At 51.3% G+C, this 19,909-nt stretch overlaps 1 long non-coding RNA gene across 1 annotated transcript; it reads right to left on the bottom strand.

Annotated features, from left to right (window-relative positions):
- Positions 1-11,025: 11,025 nt before the first annotated feature.
- LOC106027814 (uncharacterized) lies at positions 11,026-16,177 on the bottom strand. The gene is made up of 4 exons (XR_001201404.2): positions 14,873-16,177; positions 12,917-13,142; positions 12,291-12,636; positions 11,026-11,351 (listed from the first exon to the last, which is right to left on the bottom strand). It is a non-coding gene; the product is annotated as an uncharacterized LOC106027814 (long non-coding RNA).
- Positions 16,178-19,909: the final 3,732 nt, after the last annotated feature.

Here is a 19,909-nt window from a genome sequence, read left to right as displayed (position 1 = left end):
CGGAAGGCTTCTGAGCAGGAGTGCTGGGGTAGCGAGGACGATACAGTGGACGCTATGGATGGACTTGAGGTGCTGGCCCTGGGCAGAGAGACCACTGAGGAGGCCACACAGTTTCTTGGGAGAGGGGAAGGCCCGAGTTAGGGGGACAGCCCCAGGGAGGGGGAGGGCAACGAGGGCTAACGGTGGGGTCGCATGTGGCTGAGCTGGCAGCCAGGATCTGATGTGTGAACACACACAGTGGGCCGAGGCAGGAGGAGCACGGGCGGGCCAGGAGCCGCTGGCTCAGAACACAGAAATATACTTAGAAGTGGAGGCTCTAGAAGGGCCTCGACAGATGTGCAGGAGTTTTTCAGGGGCCCAGTGAGGGAAGAGCAGCTCAGACAGAAAAGCAGTTAGGAATGGAGGGGTGAAAAAGACCTGCGTGCCGGGCAGGGAGCGGGGAGCACAGAGTCCGGAAGGTGAACCGTGGGCTCAGGAGTTGGGGGTCCCCGGCGTCCTCCCATAGCCTGTTGTGTGTCAGCAGGCCGAGGGGCAGTAGGAGAATTTGAGCCCTTGACTCAGTTGCCTGTGGCTGCTCTAACAAACCCCCAGGAAGGCAGGCCCGGGGCACAGGCCTGTTAACCTAGCACTGGGGAGGCTGAGGCAGGAGGACTTCGAGAAATCTGAGCTGCATAATGAGATCTTGTCTTGAAAAAATAGAAACAAATGACCACGAGTCTCATAGTTTAAGACAACAGAAACGTGTTCTCTCCCTTTTCTGGGGACAGAAGCTGGAAGCCCAGGCGCTGCAGGGGCTCCTGTTCCAGCTCCGGGGTCCGCATCCGCCAGCTTCTGCCCGGTTCCACGCTTGATCTCAGCCTTGGAGTCGTCCCTTCCTGCAGGACGCTTGTCGTTGGGTTTTCAGCTCAGGCGGCTGAGCCAGGATGATCTCGGCAGGTGTGGGGAGATCACACGGTAATCACACCTGCAAAGACTTCCAGATACGGTCCACTCACAGATTCCAGGGGGACAAACCTTTTGGGGCAGGGGACAGGGTTCGACCCGCTGCAAAATCCTAAACCGGCGCTCTTCCCAGCGGAGAGCACCCCGGCTCCCAGCCCCTCCCGGCCGCGCGGCTCCCACGCACTTTCCCGCCAGGGCGGCGGGTGTGCGAGCTGCGCGCCACCGTGTCCGCCCCCTCGGCCACCTCCTCCCCAGGCTGGGCCGGCTGCGCCGCGGGCCGCGGGCGCCACCGTGCGTCCGTTTTGGAGCGGTGCGCAAAGAAGAGGGTCTGGCCCAGGCTCCGCGGTCCAGAGGACTCGGTCACCACCATTCCCAGGGTGGTGCCGTCCAGCAGTCACTCCACACACATACGTCCTCGGTAGAAGGCGGTTACTATCCCATTTTTCAGAAGAGACTGAGGTACAGAAGGCTTCGACCTGCCACTCTGAGACCCCTTGCAGCTGCTGTGTGACACCCAGGCCACAGGGGGCTGCTACCCTCCAGCAACAATCAGGCAGCTTCTTGGGAGAGGGCGAGAGCCTGGACACTCAGGTGACCCCTGCTTCTCAGGGCCTCTCCTTGTGTGGAAGGGGACGGAGTTCAGGGGAGCCCCGAGGTCTTTCCTGGTTCTCCTGCCCTGGAAATCTTGTGGAGTCTGACACTTCACAAACTCCAGGCTTTGTTTTTGCACTTTTCGGTGTTCATTGTCTTGTAACACTGTGTGCGTGAAATATTCGCTGGTTTAAAAATAGACTTCCTGGGTAGGAGCTTTAAGTAGTTCTCCCGTGACAGGCAGCTGCTGATGGCAGCTTCTCCCCGCATGATCTGCGCGCATGCGTGTACACACGCATATATGTGCACGTACTGCGTAGGTGCACGTGTGCACACACCCTGCATTCCACCTCCATAGCCTCTTTTAAAACAAATGCTGAGGTACAATAGCCAGCATTTGTTTTGTTACTGACATTTTTGCATTTATTCCGGGATTACATTTAATTTCTTCTCTTTCACGCTTGCTTTTTTTCTTTCTTTCTTTCTTTTTTTTGTTTTGGTTCTTTGAGATAGTGTCTCACTATGCACTTGAGTCTGGCCTTGAATTCACAGTGATCCTCCTGCCTCAGCCTCCTAAATGCTGGGATTACAGCCCTGCGCCACCACGCCTGGCTACTTTTAATTTTGTTTGGGAGTCCTGTGAGTCTGCTGGGTGTGCTGAGATGAAGACTGCAGACTGAGGGGGCTGATTTATCCTCTTGAAGGTCTAGGGGCAGGAAGTCCAGGATAGATGTGAGGCTGTGCTGGTCCCAAATTGCTTTTTCTAAGCACACAGCCTTCCCAGATGAGGGGACACAACCTCAGCCCCGTTCTGACTTCACGGCCTCCACAGAGCCCCTGTTACCAAACAGTCACACCTTGAGGTACTGGGGTTTAGAACTTTGACGTGTGAATTTTGGGGGGAACACAAATTAGCTCATAACTAAGACGTAAGGACACAATTTGGTGGGGATCCTGTATATTTGGTTAAGCACAGTGGCATGTGCCAGTAGTCCCAGCCTCTTAGGAGGCTGAAGCAGGAGGATCTCTTGAGGCCAGGAGTGCCTGGGCAGCTTAGTGAGAGATCCTATCTCAGAAATTAAAACAAAAAACTGGGGCGTGGCTCAGCAGGAGAACACTCGCCTGGCATGGCTGAGGCCCTGTTTTATTTTTTATTTTTTTGAAATCGAACTCAGGACCTCGTGCTTTCCAGGAAAGCGCTGCACCACTGAACTGTATCCCTGGCCCTGAGGCTCTGGGTTGTACCCTCTGAAAGGCAAAAAAGAAAAACAAATTCTACCTGTAGCCATAAAACGGCCCGAGACCAGCACCCAGTCACCACCCGAGCGCCCCCTCGTGGCCAGCCCCACAAACCTCGCGAGGGACGGTGCCACCCCACCTCCGCTGTGCCCGCGCGCTGACCTGGGTGGCATCTCCCTCACTGTCACGTTCGTGGGTCACCCAGGTGGTGCCTGTGGTTGTCACTGACCTGCCTGACCGTGCACTCCTCCTCCCCTTTCTGCGCTCCGTGGAACACTGGGGACTCTCGGGGCTTCGCTTCTCACGGAGAGCATTGCCGTGGGTCTCTCGGGGCCCACGCGTGCCGCTTTGATGGGTACAGGCGAGGAGTGGCATGGGCGGGAAAAGCCCGCATCTGTTCTGATTGGGCAGAAACTGCCACAGGGCGGAGGGTTTTCCCAAGGGACTGTAGCGCTTCCTATGGGTTCCCACGGGTTCCCACGGCTCGTGGGTCCCACATCCCTGCTCACGCGGGGCCTGCTCTGTTCTTTTCGTTTTTGCGGTGGGAGGGTGAGACAGAGTCTTGCCATGTAGCTCAGGCCTGCCTTGAGCTCGAGGCATCCTCCTGCCTCAGCCTCTCAAGCGCAGGTCCCTGCGCCCCCACGCCCAGCGCCTGCTCTTTCCTTGCCTAGCTTTTTGTGGGCACAGAGTGTTGAGGGCCAATCTCCACTGCTTTGGGGATTAAAGAGGCGGAGCGCTTTTCCGTGAGTTTCTTTTCTTTCTTTTTTTTTTTTTTTTGGTCTTTTTGAGACAGGGTCTTGCTATGCAGTTCAGGCTGGCCTTGGGCTCACTTTGTAGCCCAGCCTGGGCTTGAAGTCACAGTGATCCTCCTGCCTCAGCTTCTCAAGTGCTGAGATACAGGCTTGCACCACCATGCCTGGGTATTTTTAAGAATTTTGATGGTTAGTGCTTTCGTTTTCAGTTTAAAGAAATTTTAGCTGTCCAACGCCAAGAAGACGTTGACTTGTTCTTTTTTCTAAAGCTTCACTGTTTCAGTCTTTCACAATGAGGTCTGGAATTTCTTTCTGCTCATGGTGTGAAGTACACAGGACCAAAAACAGGCACGCCCTCACGCCTGGAAACTATGCCTGTGACTGTCACCTTACAGATGAGATTAGGTAAGGGAACTCGAGATGGGTAGATTATCCTGCATTATCCAGACGGGCCCTGAATTCAATCTCAGGTGTAGGAGGAAGTTGAGAGGTCTCATAGGTGCGCACACACACACACACACACACACACACGGGCATGCGGGTACGCGGCCTTGGGAAGCCGCAGCCAGAAACAGCCTTAAACCTCGGACCAGTGTGGCATAAACCAGGCAAAGCCACAGCCTCGAAGAGCTGGAAGGGGCGAGCGGTGGGTTATGCCCAGCTGCGGACCGAGGGGTGGGGGCTGATGGTGCCTTCCCTTCAGGCGGGGAAGGCTCATTTGGACTTCTGTCCTGGGAGGGAGTAGAGTTCTGTTGTTTAGGTCACCAAGGTGCTGGTAATTTTTTACAAAACCCCCAGGAAGCTAAACCAGGGTCGGGTTACAGTGTTGTGCTTGGATATTCTGTCCAGCTGACCCCCAGCAGCCCTGCAGGGCCGCCCTGCCCCACTGCCCCTCCCGGTCACCTCCGTCCCCAGCCTTGTGTGTGGGTGGCTGGGATGTGGGTTTTCAGGGCCTGATGCTGCTGCCCCATTCGCTGCACCTTCCTGAGCTGGACCCTGCCGGCTTCCCAGAGTTCGCAGTGTCTGGTTCAGAAGGGTCTCCGGCTTTGTGCTTTGTTTTTGTATTTTATATAAATAGCTTTTTCTTTGCATTTCTGTATAACTTTTAGAATCAGTTTATGAATTTCAGGAGAAAAAAAACAGCTGGAGAATTGATAGATTGCCTTAAACCTGGAATTTGAGAATAGCTGGTATGTTTACATTCTACATTTTCTAGTCCTTTCAATTTCACACAATAATGCTATTTTTAAAAAATTAAAAATTAGAGCCAGGCATGGTGGCGCACGCCTGTGATCCCAGCCCTCGGGAGGCTGAGGCAGGAGGAGCATTGTGAGTTCGAGACCAGCCTGGGCTACAAAGTGAGCTCAAAGCCAGCCTGTCTCAAAAAGAGCAAAAAAAGAAAAAAGAAAATTTAAAAATTGGGGTACAATTTATGCACCACAAAATCCAACTCTTTTTGTGTGTGCGTTACACACAAAAAAGATGGAGGTCTCAAGCGTGGCAATGTTTTGCCATTCAGTTACAACCCTGTACTTATTTTCAGACTGGGTTTCCCTAAATCGCCCAGATTGGTTTTGAGCTCGCCATGCTCCTGCCTCAGCCTTCTGAGTAACTAGAAGTACTGATGTCTGCCATGGTGCTGGCTAACCCTCATTTCTTTCTAGGGCCAAATTATATATTTATCTCCTTTCAACGGATAGACTTTAGCACTGTTAGTGCTTTGGGGCCATGGTGGATAATACTGCTGTGAACTTCGTACGTACACTTTCGCATGGGTATAGTCTCAGTTCTCCTGGATTTGGTACCTAGGAGTGGGATTTCTGGGTCACACATTCTGTGTGTAACTTTCTGAGGAACTGCTAGCCTGGTTTGCAAGGCAGGGTGCCACTGCAAATTCCCATCAGCAAATGAGAGGATTCTGAGTTACTCACTGCCTTGCCAACATTTGTTTTGTCTTTTTGAGACAGTGCCTCATTATGCAGTTCAGGCTGGCCTTGAACTCACTTTGTAGCCCAGGCTGGCCTTGAACTTGCAGCGATTCTCCTGCCTCAGCCTCCCAAGAGTGCTGGGATTACAGGTGTAATCACGCACAGCCTTGTCTTTTTGATTCTTCCTCCTTGTAGGTGTGAGTGCTGTGTCACTGTGGGCCTGATTTGCCTTTTCCTAAGGACCAATATACAGTAATGTTTTGCACATTTTTGTTTCTTATAGGAAGCTGATTTTTTGATGTGCTTATGAGTAGTTTCATTTCATTTTATTTTTTTTTAAAGACAGAATAACTCTATGTAGTCTAGGCTTGTTCTGACCTTGCAGCGATCCTCCTGCCTCAGCTTCCTGGGTGCTACAATTACGGACATGTGCCACCATAACAGGCTACTTTTTAGCTGTTACAGCTTTGTGGAAAGTACACAGATCTACTGCCACGCCCCACCCCATTTTAGTTTCTTTCTTCATGCTTGAGACAAAACATCTGACATCCACAACTGGAAGAAGGAAGGCGTATTTTGGCTCCTGGTCTGTGGAGCCTTCAGTCGGTAACTGCCTGGCCGCGGGGCAGAGAGGGCAGGCAGGAGGCCGCGGCACAGAGGTAGCCAAGCTAGCAGAGGTCGCAGACCCAGGCCAGCGAGGTCCCTCCTTTGTGCTCCGTCCCGGCCGCCTATGCTTCAGGGGTGCAGCCACAGCCAGACCAGGGCCCCAGAGTCCCAGCATCACACACGCGAGGTGAGGCTTTGGGGGCCGTCTAGACGTCAGTCAGGACTCCACCTGATGCAAAGCCTCCTAATCAGGGTCGCGCAGCAGCCTGGGGTGGACATACCAGTATTGTTCAAGGTCCATCGTTCATATTGTGTGTGCACGCGTATAGTGCTGGGATCAAACTAAGAGCTTTGCACATGTTAGATAGGTCCCAGCCGCACGCTGTGGGTTCTAACCAGTGTCTAGTGACATGTGTCCCCGTGGTCTACTTTAAAATCCTGTGTTCCTCATCTCATGTCTTCTGCTTGGAAACCTCTTTTTATTGCAGTGATGAGGACTGAATCCAGGGCCGTCACACTGAACTACATCCCCAGTCCTTAAGAAACTTTTAATTTTGAGATAGGGTTCCACTAAGTCTCTAGATTTCCAAGCTAGGCTCCGTCTTGTGATTCTCCTGCCTCAGCCTCCTCAAGTGCTGAGATTACAGGTGTGTATCCCATTCCAGCTATCTCGGATCTCTTTATTTACTTACTTTTGTCTTTTTGAGACGGTCTTGCTATGCAGTTCAGGCTGGCCTTGAACTCACTTTGTAGCCCAGGCAGGCCTTGAACTCCTGTGATTCTCCTGCCTCAGCCTCCTAACTTCTGAAATTATAGTACTTCACCACCACACCCAGTTCTCTGATCTTTTTGTTTTGTTTTTTTTTTTTTTAAATCTGTACCAGGGATCGAACTCACGGCCATGCACTTGCAAGGCAGGTACTTATGCTGCTGAGCTAAATCCCCAGCCTCTGTTCTCTATCTTTTTAAATTATCTCCATAGTTTTCCTTTTTCAGGGTGACAGAGTTGGAACCATACAATATGAAGCCTTTTTCAGATTGACTTTTTCATTTAGTGCTAAGAGGCCAGGAGTTTAGCTGAGTGGCACAAGGGCCTGCCTGATGCGTGTGAGGTTGTGAGTTCGATCCCCATGTTTAGTAATAGGCCTTAAAGATCCCTCTATGTCTTTTCTAGGCTTGATAGGTCATATCTTTTAGCACTGAGCAATATTCATCATCTGGATGGAACATTTTCCTACTGACGGTATCTTGGGTGTGTCTAAGTTCTGGCAACAAATGCAATAAACATATGTGTGCCAGGTTTTGTGTGGACACAAATTTGCAGCTTATTTGGGTAAATAACAGGGAGCATAATTGCCAGACTGTCGAAGAGTATACAGGAGGCTGAGGCAGGAGGATCACAAGTTCAAGCCTAAGCCTAACCCGTTCATCTTCGCAACTTAGCAAGACTATATCTCAAGGAAAAATAAAGAAGAAGAAAAGAAAAGAAAGGGGCTGGGGGTGTAGCACAGTGCGAAGGCCTTGGTTCAATCCCTGGTACTGCCAAAGACAAAAGTTTGTTTATTTTTATTAGAAACTAAACAGTCTTGCCAGGCAGTCTTGCACAGTCTGTGCAGTCCTTTGCACTCCCATAGACAGCCAGTTAGTATTTCTATTGCTTTATGCCCTGCCAGCGGCTGGAGCTGTCAGTCTTGTGGGTTTGGAATATTTTACTGGGTGTGCACTGGTATTTGATGGTTGTTTTAATTTGCATTCCCCTAGTGACGGAGGAGGTAGAGAACTCTCCCTGTGCTTATCTGCCATCTGTTCATCTTGCTTGGTGAGATGTCTGTTCCGATCTTTGTCTGTTTTTATCTGGGTTATCCAGTTGTTGAGCTGTGTGGGTTTTGTGCGATTTGGGTGGAGGCTTCCATTAGACCGGTCTTTCACATGTTTTTCCCTCTGTCAACAGCTCGAACCTGTAATCCCAGCATTCTGGGAGCCTGGGCAACTTAGTGATTTATCAAGACCATGACTCAAAATAAAAAATAGTAGAAAGTCTGGGGATGTAGGCCAGTGCGAGGCCCTGGCTTCAATCCCAAATGTGAAAAAGATTTACTGTAATATGCACAGCTTTCTTTTTTCTTTCTTTCTTTTTTTGTCTTTTTGAGACAAGGTCTTGCTATGCAGTTCAGGCTAGCCTTGAGCTCACTTTGTAGCCCAGGCTGGTCTCAAACTCGCAACTATCCTCCTGCCTCAGCCTCTCAAGTGCTGGGATTACAGGTGTGAGCCACCACGCCTGGCCTAACAGCTTTCTATGAAACATAGAGGAATTTTGTGGTTTGACTCTGGTCTCACACCCGAGACACCTCCTTGTGTATATGGAGCTATTGCAAAATCCAAAACAAACCTGCATCATGAAACACTTCTTGTCCTGAGCGTTTTGGATGAGGGATCCTCAGCCTCTATTTTGTGGGCCTGGGTGGGGCTTATGACACTGAAATTCTATTTTCCGCCATAACTTTTTCAGTCATTTGGTTTTAGTTCTAGATGGAAGTGCGGTCAACACACACTGAGTCATTTTCACGGTTTCCCCTCTCCTGAGGGGATCGGTCACCTCTCAGAGGCTGCTTGTCATTATCAGGTGGTTTTTCCAAATCTCGTATATGCTTTTTGTGATTCCTTTTAATTTAAGGATACAGATTTCCAGCATTCTGGAGGCTGAGGCAGGAGATCGCTGCAAATTCAAGACCAGCCTGGGCAACAGAGTGAATTCAAGGCCAGCCTGCATTACATGAAAAACCCTGTCTTGAAAAACTAAAACTAAAAAGCCCATTAATGTAAGGATGCAAAAGCACCCTAACAAGGCTATAAAGATATAAAATAAAGCAAAATTAAACAGAACACTTGCGTCTTGATTACACTGTCCGCCTCTCCTGTGGTCTCTCAGTGGGGGGTCTTTTTTCCCCTTAATATTATTTTTGTTTTGATTATGATTCTCATAGAGAATTCACAGGATTTCCTACATTTCTAGCACAGTCATGAATAAATAGTTTAAATCACTGAATCTGCAATTTTATTGGAGGCATAGAAAAGACAAAGCAAGGTTCAAAATCATAGTTCTACTCAAAAAACCATCCTCCCAGATTTAAAGACCCAACCTAAAAATGGGCCTCTGAGATGAACACACACTTCTCAGGTGAAGAAATACAAACAGCAAACAAATACATAAAAAACAGTCAGTACCACTGATCATTCAAGAGATGCAAGTTAAAACAACACCGAGATTCCATCTCACCCCAGAAAGAATGGCTAGTATCAAGAAATCAACCAATAACAAGTGCTGGCCGAGCTGTGGGGAGAAAGGAGCCCTTCACTGCTGGTGGGAGTGCAGACTGGTGCAACCACTCTGGAAATCAGTGTGGAGATTCCCCAAAAATCTAGTATTGGAGGTCTTACTCATCTCAGCTATTCCCCTTCTGGGTATCTTCCCAAAAGACTTAAAAACATTAAGAGCTGGGGACTTAGCTTAGCAGCATAAGCACCTGGCTGGCAAGTGTGAGGTTGTGAGTTTGATCCCCAGTACCAAAAAAAAAAGAAGAATTTAAACATCATACCATAATGATGTATGTGCACCCATGTTTATAGCAGCACAATTTGTAATAGCCAGATCTTGGAAACAAACTAAGGGTCCATCAGCTAAGGAACGGATGAAAAGGATGTGGTATTTTTATACAATGGAGTACTACTCAGCCACAAAGAAGGATAAACTGGAGACTTCTATAGATAAATGGATACAACTTGAGAACATACTCACTAATAAGATAAATAAGACACACAAGTATAAACGTTATATTGTTTCATTAGTGTGAGAAGCTAAAAGAAAAATATAGGTGTATGTATATGAATATGTATATGTCTATGTCTATAAAAATAGTTAAGACAGCCAGACTACTGATTTCTCTGAGCTCACTGAAGAGAAAGATCTGTGCTGGCACTGTTCACACAACAGCACGCAGACGTCCTGTGCTCTGGGTGAATCATTTGGTGGTGACAGTGCACAGTGTATGTTTCATTGTTACCCCATGGACGTGTTTTGAAATTTTGTTGTATTTTTCTTTTATATTTGTTTTAATCCTTGAAGTAAAACAGATTTGGAAAAAAATCAAATCATAGTTCTAGCCAGATATGGGGGCACAGGTCTACAATCCTACCACTGTGGGAGCCGGAGGCAGGAAGATCTGGGTTGGGGCCCAGGCTGGGCACGCTGGTCACTTAGCAAGCCTGTCTTGTTTCTGGTGTTAAATAGTCTTAAATCTTGCCCCGTCCCCAAGTCAACACATATGAGCCTCTTCCACAGGCTGCTTCCACCTGGCACGGACAACGGTCTACCTTTACTGGCTGAGGACAGCTCTCCACCTTATTTGGACACTGGATTTTTTTTTTTTTTTTTTTTTTTTGGTCTTTTTCCTTTTTATCGGTACCGGGGATCGAACTCATGACTGCCTGTTTGCAAGGCAGGTGCTTATGCCGCTGAGCTAAATCTCCAGCCCTGGACATTGGATTTTTTAAAAACAGAATCTCACCTTGTGGTGCAATCTGGCCTCCAATTTAAGACAATCTTTCTGCTTCAGCCTTCCAAGTGCTGGGATTACAGCTGTGAATCACCACAACCAGCTACACTGGATTTTAACCAGCTAACTGGATTTTATCTCCTAGGACATTATTCTGTTTTGCTCTGTTGACGAAATCATGCTTATAACACTGTGTATCCATTAACTGTTATTCTGCAATTTCGGATCTTAGCAAGATTTCATTAAAAAAGCTGGTTTTGGCCGGGCATGGTGGTTCATGGCCGTAATCCCAGCACGTGGGCGGCTGAGGCAGGAGGATCCCTGTGAGTCTGAGGTCAGCCTGGGCTACATAGTGAGTTCAAGACCAGCCTTAACTACACCGTGATGCCTTGTGGGAAAAACAACAGCAACGAAACGGTTTCCAGGTTATTTTATTTTTTTGTCTTTTTATCAGTACTGGGGATCGAACTCAGGACTGGCTGCTTGCAAGGCAGGCGCTTATGCCGCTGAGCTAAATTCCCAGCCCTCCAGTTTATTTTTAATAGATGGTGTGACACTGGAAATATCTACAACTCAGGCGTTGGAGGACCAGAAGCTTACCCACTGCTGCTGGGAGTGTGACATGGGACAGGGCTGTGGTGCGGCTTTTAGGCAGGTGTCCTGGAGTTGACTTTACATCTGTGCAGTGACCAAACCCTCCTGCTCCTGGGCGTGTCCCCAGCGGTGAGGCAGAGCTGTATCTGTGAAAGGAAGTATGCATGGATGTTAACAGCGGCATGGGAGTCACAGCCCTCAAAGGGGAAGTCCCCAAATGCCATCCAGCTGTCTGTCCCCACACAGGACTGCAGTACAGGAATTAGAATGCAGAGCCACGCGCGGGCTGTGGAGGGGGGAGCTCACTGACTGGTGAATGAAGGGTTCAGACCCACGCCAGCAGGTGCTGCAGGGTTAGTGAGGCCCAAGTGGCCCCTGGTGACAGAGGACAGTCACTCCTAGTGGGGGTCTTGTCCGGAGGGGCCCTGGGGAGGCTTTCGGAGAGCTGGAAATGGTCAGTATCTTGGCTTGCATGGTGGTCACTGGATGCACTGAGCTGCATGGGTCAGATCTGTGTACCCTACTGCGTGTTTTTGGTGGTGGGGTGCCGGGGATTGAACTCACAACCTCATGCTTGCCAGCCAGGTGCTTGGGCTGCTGAGCTAAATCCCTGGCCCCCTTGCTGTGTTTTATACCTGAGGCATCAGTCTGCCACCCCCACCCCAAGCTCCGAAGACAGAAGTCACCTTGTGCAGGTAGAGTGGGTCCTCATGCTGACCCAGCCGCTCACCTGCTGGGTATTTCCCACCCCCGTGCTCCCCACTCAGAGGATACCCTGTCTTCCCTTCCCCCAATCTGGGTGGCCTTGTGACTAATATAACAGAAGTGACACTGGCTGACAGCCAAGGGCAGATCATAACAGGCGACAGCTTCCCCTGTGTGTCTTCAACATGCATTTTTGAAACCACTGGATAGGAAGCTGCTGGCCTGCCCTGTAAGATGGCTCAGGGAGACCGGGGGACGGAGGAGCCCGAGCTGTCCTGGCTGTCCCCTCTGCTCTGTTTTGCTGGCTCCTGCTCAGCTGCAGCCTCCTGAGCTAAATAAATGCTGCTGGTTGCTTTTTGCCCCTGCATCGTGGGATGTACCGATGCACACAGCACAGGTACCCAGCACGCCGGGCAGCCTCCTTCCCTGGCCCCACACGCCAGCCACACCACGGCATGCTCAGCTCCCCGCTGCAGAAGTGTGCGCGCTCTGCCTCGCTTCTGCTGTAGCTTCCGGGGAAGCCCTCCTGCTTGCAAGGCTGGGCAGCGTTGAAAGCAAGCCAGCTCCAGAACCAAAGCTCTAGGATCAAATCCAGGTTAGCAACTTCCAAGCTTGGTGCCTTGGGAACATTGCTGGACTCCACGCCTCAGTGTTGTCCCCTGTGAAATCCAGGTAGTAACAGTAGCTGCTTTGCAGGGGGCCGTTGCGAAGATTAAAGGTATTAATCTGTGGAAAGAAACCAAAACCTTCTAATGCAAGTACTCCGGGATGCTGAGAATTACTGTTATTGCTGAGAATTACTATTATTGCTCTGGTGTCCTGTCCTCTAAGATCTGGGAGCCCCATGACTGGGAACTAAGTTCATTCATTCATTCATTCATTCATTCTGGGCACATTAAATGCAACTGTGGGGGTCACCGAGGAGCCCTGCTCAGGGTGTGGGCCTTCAGGAGTGGATACGAGCCTCTCACCCATCTTGTGAGGAGTCCATGGCTTTTGCTCTCACCTCCGGAGTGCCAGCTGGGTGCCTGGTGCCGATCTAGTTTCTCAGGATGCAGCAGTGGAGGAGGTGGCAGCATCTCTGCCCCCAGGGGGGACAAGCACATAAAAGAGTGGGCAGACTTTGACGTGAGCTCCGAAGAGAAGCAGGACTGGAGGCAGGAGAAAGCGACGTCCTCCTCCTTTGCGTGGCGGGATACAGAGACCGGAACGTCATGCAGGATTTTGGAAGCCTGTGATGAGAAGGGACAAAGCAGGGCAGATGGAGGCAGGGCTGGCTGAGGTTAACGGGGGCCCAGGTGACCAGGCACAGGCCAGGATGAGCAGGGAGGTGGTGGTGGGTGGGCAGAGCCTGCGGTCACCTGAATTACTTGAGTCACAGGAGGTCAGCAGGTGGAGCCTTTAGGGATTACAAAAGCTAATGACACAGGAACCTTTCCTATCCCCAGTTCCTACTTCACAGATTCAACTAAACTTGCACTGAAAATATTACCCCCTTCAAAACCTCACAATAAAAACTACTGTAGTTGAGAGCAGTATATTCCCAACATTCCGGAGGCTGAGGCAGGAGGATTGCAGGTTTGAGCTCAGCCTGGGCAACTTAGTGACTGTGAGAAAGAGCCCGTCTCCATGAAAACAGAGAAGCAGGCTGGCGTGGTGGCGCCCGCCTGTAGTCCTGGTACTCAGGAGGCTGAGGCCAGGGGATCCCTGCGAGTTTGAGGTCAGCCTGGGCCACATAATGAGCCTGAAGGTAGCCTGAAGGGTACACAGGGACTCTGTCTCAGCAAAATAGGACAAAACAAAAATCAAAGGGCTGAGGATGTAGCTCAGTGAGAGAGAGCTTGTCTAGCATGCACAGGGCCTGGGGGTCCATGTATTGAACCAGAATATATGGGAATATACGAATATATGAGATATATTGAACCAGAATATAACAGATTAAAAGCAATACAGCATAGCAAGTATTTCCAAAGCACTTGGTGTTTTAAGTGTTCGAGAGATGATTTACAGTACACGAGAGGCTGTGTGTGGGCCACATGCAATCATGATAGCATTTTAGGAGGGGATCTGAACATTGGTAGGATTCTGGAATCCAAGGGCCCATCCTCCTGGTGTCAGGGCCGATGGTTCTGGACACCTGCTACCTGTGGGACTCTGAGCTAAGGCCTCCATGTGGCCTGCTCCTTCCCCTGTCCTCAGAGCAGCCCAGCTGGGGACGCTGTCATCCTCCGAATTCATGAATCAGAGGCCTGAGGCCAGAGAGAGGGCGTGGATGCAGCGGTCTGGCTGCAGAATCTGGGCTCCTTCACCTCTCCAGCTCCCCTGAGGGACGAGAGAGAGAGAGAAAGAGAGAGAGAGAGAGAGAGAGTGAGAGAGAGAGAGAGAAGAGAGAGAGAGAAAGAGAGAGACAGAGAGACAGAGAGACAGAGACACAAGGCATTGTCTCCCTGTTTGTTGCAGTCCAGTAACGAAAGAGGTGGAGTAAGGATTTGAACCCAGAACTTCACATCCCCAGCCCAGCAGTTCACTCTGCAGGAAGGGAAGGTAGGGCTCTGGCTGGGAGGGGGCCGCTTGGCCACTGCTCCTACCCTGCCTGGGCATCAGCTTCCTCCATGTTGCTTGGGACAGTACCAGGCCGACCTCCATGGAGTGCCCGACATGGGTCAGGTCCAGAACCAGCACCTGGCTGGCTGTTTACTCACAGCATCTGCTGCAACCCCAGGACCTCCCTCCCCGACAGAGAACACCGTGAGCCCATAACTCACTGCCTTCCAGCGGGTGCCAGCTCACCCCAGCCCCTCCTGTGAGTCACAGCGCAGGGGAACGGGGCTGCAGGTGTGGGGTAGTGCGTGTGAAGGCACCAGTGCCCCTCGGGGCGTGCCCCAGATTGCCAGGCACCGGGCCTCTGCAAGCGCTGTTCCTTCTGGCCCGACTGCCCTTCCCTGGTTTGCCTCCTCCTTACCTGTTGACGCCTGTGGGCAGAGCTGAGAGTTTCCTCCGATTATGGTGCAAATGAGCTGATCAAAGCGGTGGGAGAGGGAAAGGCTGCTTTCTCAGGGCAGATTCATGTGGGTGCCACAGTTGGGCACAGATTGGGCAGAGAGCTGTGCTGGTGGCGGGAAGGGGCACAGACACAGGGCACCAAGACCTTTGTAACTGCACGGCACTTGCAGTGGTACCTGGACAAACCTGTCTGGTCATCTGACTAACGCAGTAACAGGAGGACCTGGGGGAGAGCCAGGGTTCAGAAAACTCAGACGCTAACCCTGGAAATTCGCACACCCTGCCTGGGGCTGAGTGCCACCTCTGCTCCGACCAGTGTCACACAGCCTTTCCCCAGGCACAGTCCCGATTGTCTCCACTGTAGCTTGGGCCTGGGATTTGAACTGGGTCTGGGTGACCCCATGGCCACATCGGGCTGGCGGCTGGAGAAGGCACGCAAGCCCTGGGGTGACTCAGAGCTAGAGGCCCGCCCTTTCCCGATGACTCAGCCCGGATGGGTCCCTGGGCCTTTTTCTGGAATCCCGGGCCCCAGGCAGCCTGCCCAGGCAGCCACCTCCGCCACACCCTCCTGGAAGAAGGTAGTGGCTCCTGCCATGGCTGCCTCTGTGGGGTGTCTGTCTGTGGTCCGGCACTGTGTCCTCCCTGATCTCTGCTCCCACCACTCTGTCCTAGAATAGGTCCTGTTAGGGTGACCTGTGTGTGGAGGGCATTTGGGGACCCTGGGTGGGAGGTGCAGAAGGGACACAAGGCACCGAATGAACTCAGGCGAGGATGTGTATGTAGCAGCTGCCGGCCCTCAGGCTATGCCCAGTGCGGGTGTGTGTCACCCTCCTGCTGACCAGCATCTGTGTGCCAGCCTCTGCGCTGGCATCCATAAGGCCCAGGCCCTGCTCGGGGTGAGGAGACGGTCATACAGGGTGAGACGAGGGGCCAGTGGGGGAGAGGCCAGGCTCACCACAGACCCCCCCACAGTGGGTGTTACAGTCAGGAGTTGCAGGGCCCGAGATTTAGCTCAGCGGCTCAAGGGCTTGCCTGGTCCTTGCTTGGTAATTGTGAGGTTCTCGATCCCTGGTACCGAAAACAAAATAAAACCACCACCACAACAAAAAGAAAGCAATCAGGGGTTGCAGAGAGGAAGGGGGAAGGTGCAGGGCCAGGGGACTGATCCCCTGAAAGTATTATAGCTAAGTAAGCTAGAAATTAGTAGGGGGCCCTCAAGGGAGTCAGGACAAAAGATGAGCCGTCAAAGCTGTGCCTAGAGGCAAATCTAAAGAGAGCCAGGCACAATGGCCAGGCCTGCCGGGTTTCCTCAAAATAAACAGCAGCTTGAGATCTGTAATCAGCCCCTAGATAGGCATCAGACACCTGGCTGGAATGCCAAACACGGGACCCATAGGCCCACCCTTTTCCAAAAGTGCCTCTGCTCATTCTCAAATGCCTCTGCCCTGTCTTAGTTACAGATAAGCTAAGGTTACTGCCGATACACCTGGCTGTGCTTGCTTCCCCTTACTACTGGGTCAATATTAGCTAGGTGACTGTATTATCATCCTGCGGAGCCACAGTATTTGACCCACCGCTACCCAGGTTGTACTCACCTTGTGATTTTGCTGTATAAAATGTCCTTGGACAAACAGCCTCAGTGCCACCCACTTTGGGGACCTCTCCTATTTTTTTTTTCACCTGAAGATTATGGTTTAAGACCTCTCCTATTTTTCAAGAACTTTCTTCAGATTTTGCTACTCTTAACCTCCTTTGTCCTCAGACCTGTTCGTTGGTATCCGGAGATGTGAATTTGCACATCTGACATCTACGTGGTTATTTTCCCCACGACGCATCACTGCATGGATTCCCCCGTGTCTCTGGCCCTGCAGCTGTCGTGGAGAGGGCAGTAAGGACATGGTATTGTATTGCTGCTAAGAGTGAGAGCCCGGGGTGACCAGTGAGGCCATGGCTCTGTCCCCCATCTGATGCTTCCCTGGCTTCACATCTGCCGCTAGTCCTGGGAACGTCCCAGCCCTGCCAGCTGACCAAGGACAGCACAGTTCCAGACTAGGACGGCTCAGAACACCGCAGCCCCAGGGGATGCAGGGAGCAGAGTGGCCTGAGGGGTATAAGGAACTCCTCGCCTGCAGGCTTCTTTCCCAAGGAAGGTGACATTTCATTGGAGACCAGAATAGCTCAAAAGACATCTTTCTCTTGAGCTGAGGGCCAAGCATTCCAGACAGAGAGCAGGCTGGAAGAGGCTCAGATGGAAAAGGCTCATGGGTTTCAGGACCATAGTGAGGTCTCTAAGAGTTAGAGCTGTGGGAAGAGCAGGTGGGGCAGCAGCTGGACCGGGGCAGTTTGTAGTTTGTTCCAGTTTGGTGGGAAACCTTCAGTTTGTTTTGTTTTTTATTTTTTGATACAGGGTCTCGCTATGCAGTTCAGGCTGGCCTTGAGTTCACTTTGTAACCCAGGCTGGTCTCAAACTTGTGATGATCCTCCTGCCTCAGCCTCCCAAGTACTGGGATTATAGGAGTTTTTAAATTTGAGAGAAACTTGTTTGGTTTTAAAGATAATTTCTCAGCCAGATGCAGTGGCCTGGATCTGTAGTCACAGTTACTTGGGAGACTGAGGCAGAGGGATGGCTTGAGACCAGGAATTGGGGGGCAGCCCTGGGGTCAATGTATAGAAAGATTCTGTTTTAAAAATTAGGACAACATAGCATGAAGTGGTAGCATATGTCTGTAATCCAATCCCAGCACTCTGGGAGGCTGAGGCAAGAGGATCAAAAGTTTGAGCCCAGTCAGCATGGGCAATTTAGTGACTTAGAGAGACCCTGTTTAAAAAAAAAAGTGTATAGCTGGGCATGGTGGCTCACGCCTGTAATCCCAGCACTCAGGAGGCTGAGGCAAGAGGATCATTGCGAGTTCAAGACCAGCCTGGGCTACACAGTGAGCTCAAGGCCAGCCTGAACTGCACAGCGAGACCCCGTCTCAAAAAAAAAAAAAAAAAAAAAAAAAAAAAGTGTGTGTGTGTGTGTGTGTGTGTGTGTGTGTGTGTGTGTGTGTGTAGCAGCTGGGTTTAATACACAGTACAAGAAAAAGAATCAAAACAATGATAAAAGCTCTCCCAAAATTATTGCCCTGAGGAACACAGCGGCTCTGAGGGTTAGGGTGTGGGTAGGGCCAGAGGCCGGAGACAGGGCCTGGTTTTTGACATGGGGCTGGAGAGAGGACAGACTGGCCTTCCTGTACCCATTTCACAGATGGGTGGACTGCACGTCTGGGCTCACTGCATCCCCACAGGGCGGACGCTCAGTACTGTACAGAAGCTCCAGCTCCAGAGAGAAGGAGTTTGTCCCCGGGGTGTTCCAGTGGGCAGCGCAGGGCTCCAGGGCACTTTCCCTGTGCCTACCCCATTCTCCTTGAAGGTGAGGCAGTGATTACTCACCGAAGCCTTCTGCAGTGGGAAACAGAGGCCCAGGAAGAACACAGCCCCTGGCCGGGATCCTGACGCAGCACCCGAGGCCCCTGGCACACAGTGCGGGCTCCACGCCTCGCCGCTGCAGCCCTGCCTTCTTGGCATGCTGTGGGAGCTGAGCAAGGCAGAGTCCACAGCGGACAACTGTGGAATCGGTGCTCAATTCCACGCATCACCTCGGTGCTGTGGATGCCCCGAAATGGCACGGATAAGAGGCCCTTGTGTCTGTGGTCCCTGCTGCCCATGTCTGGCTCCATGCCCACAGCAGGCAAGTGTGCGTGTGCAAGTGAGTGTACCTGAGAGTGCACCCGTACATGTGTGAGCGTGAGGCCCCCAAGATCTCTGCAGCTGCTCCAGGAGTGCTGGGCACCGGGCTACCCGACCTGCTCAGACCCCGGGGCCCCCACCTGTCTGCCCAACTAGCCGGGACCTGTGGGTTCCTGGGCCTCATCTCTGGACCCAACTCAGGCTTCTGGAAGAGACAATGATTAACCACGGGTTGTTTCACCCTGTTTCCTGGTCCAGTTAAAAATACTCAGTGAGCTGGCTGTTGGTGGGGGAGCACCCAGGCTCACAGATGGGAGGGTGGGAGGGAGCCAGGACTTCGACCTGGGGGAGGAAGGAGGGCGGAAGGAGGGCAGGGCCTGGGCCTCATCCCGCGGCTGCCGCCTCCCTATTTGGATTTGGGCCAGTTCCGGGCCCTTGCTTCCTCCTCTGTGAAAGGGTGGATTTGCACTAGGGCTTCTAAGTTTCTTCTGCATGTAAACAGGTGAAACCAAAACCAACCACAAGTGAACAAATGGCAAATTAAGGGTAGGAAAGGACCCTAAGATTTGTAAGTTTAAACCAGTTTTTACACTGCAGGACTTTTCAGAGCCTTTGTTAGTTGAAAATTTTGTTTCCCTTAGTGAGTCATACACCATGAGGTGATACCTAATTCCGAAGGTATGGATGGGGGTGAGGATTTGGGGACTCACATTTCTTTCTGTGCTCCTTGTAGCCCTCCTCTTCAGAGGGCAGGGCTGGCAAGCTTCAGGTATGGGATGGTATCCTGTGTATCGGAAAAAAAAAAAAACAAAAAACAAAAAACAAAAAAACAAAAAAACAAAGAAAAAAAGAAAGAAAGAACCAGACCTTACGGTGCTGTGTGACCCTAGGGGTGGTGATGGGGGGTGCTGTGTGACCCTAGGGGTGGTGATGGGGGGAGTTTGGAGACAGCAATTCTGAAACGTACCTGACCTAACCACAGATTGTCTCTTGGACCAGCTTAAGGAAAAACACCCTTGAGAAATATGGAACCCCGTGCCATGTCCACCAGGCTTTATCTAAGAAGGAGGGTGGCAGGGGTGTCCTGCAGCACTGCCGCCCCACGCTCCACTGCCCACTCTGGGGCGTCCTGGGCCTAAGGGACAGTGCCAGAGCCGACAATCTGTTTGGCCCATCAGAATTCAGAGGTCACAGACTTGCCCGCGCTAGGGATCTATGGAGCTCACAGCTGACTAGGACCATAGAAGTGTTTGTGCTTGGGGGATTC

This window comes from Cavia porcellus, unplaced genomic scaffold (genome assembly GCF_034190915.1).
Source record: "Cavia porcellus strain 051 isolate PalLab524CR breed Dunkin Hartley unplaced genomic scaffold, mCavPor4.1 scaffold_27, whole genome shotgun sequence".
NCBI lineage: Eukaryota > Metazoa > Chordata > Mammalia > Rodentia > Caviidae > Cavia > Cavia porcellus.
Note: the sequence above shows the minus strand (reverse complement) of the source record. Positions and strands in the feature narration are given on the sequence as shown.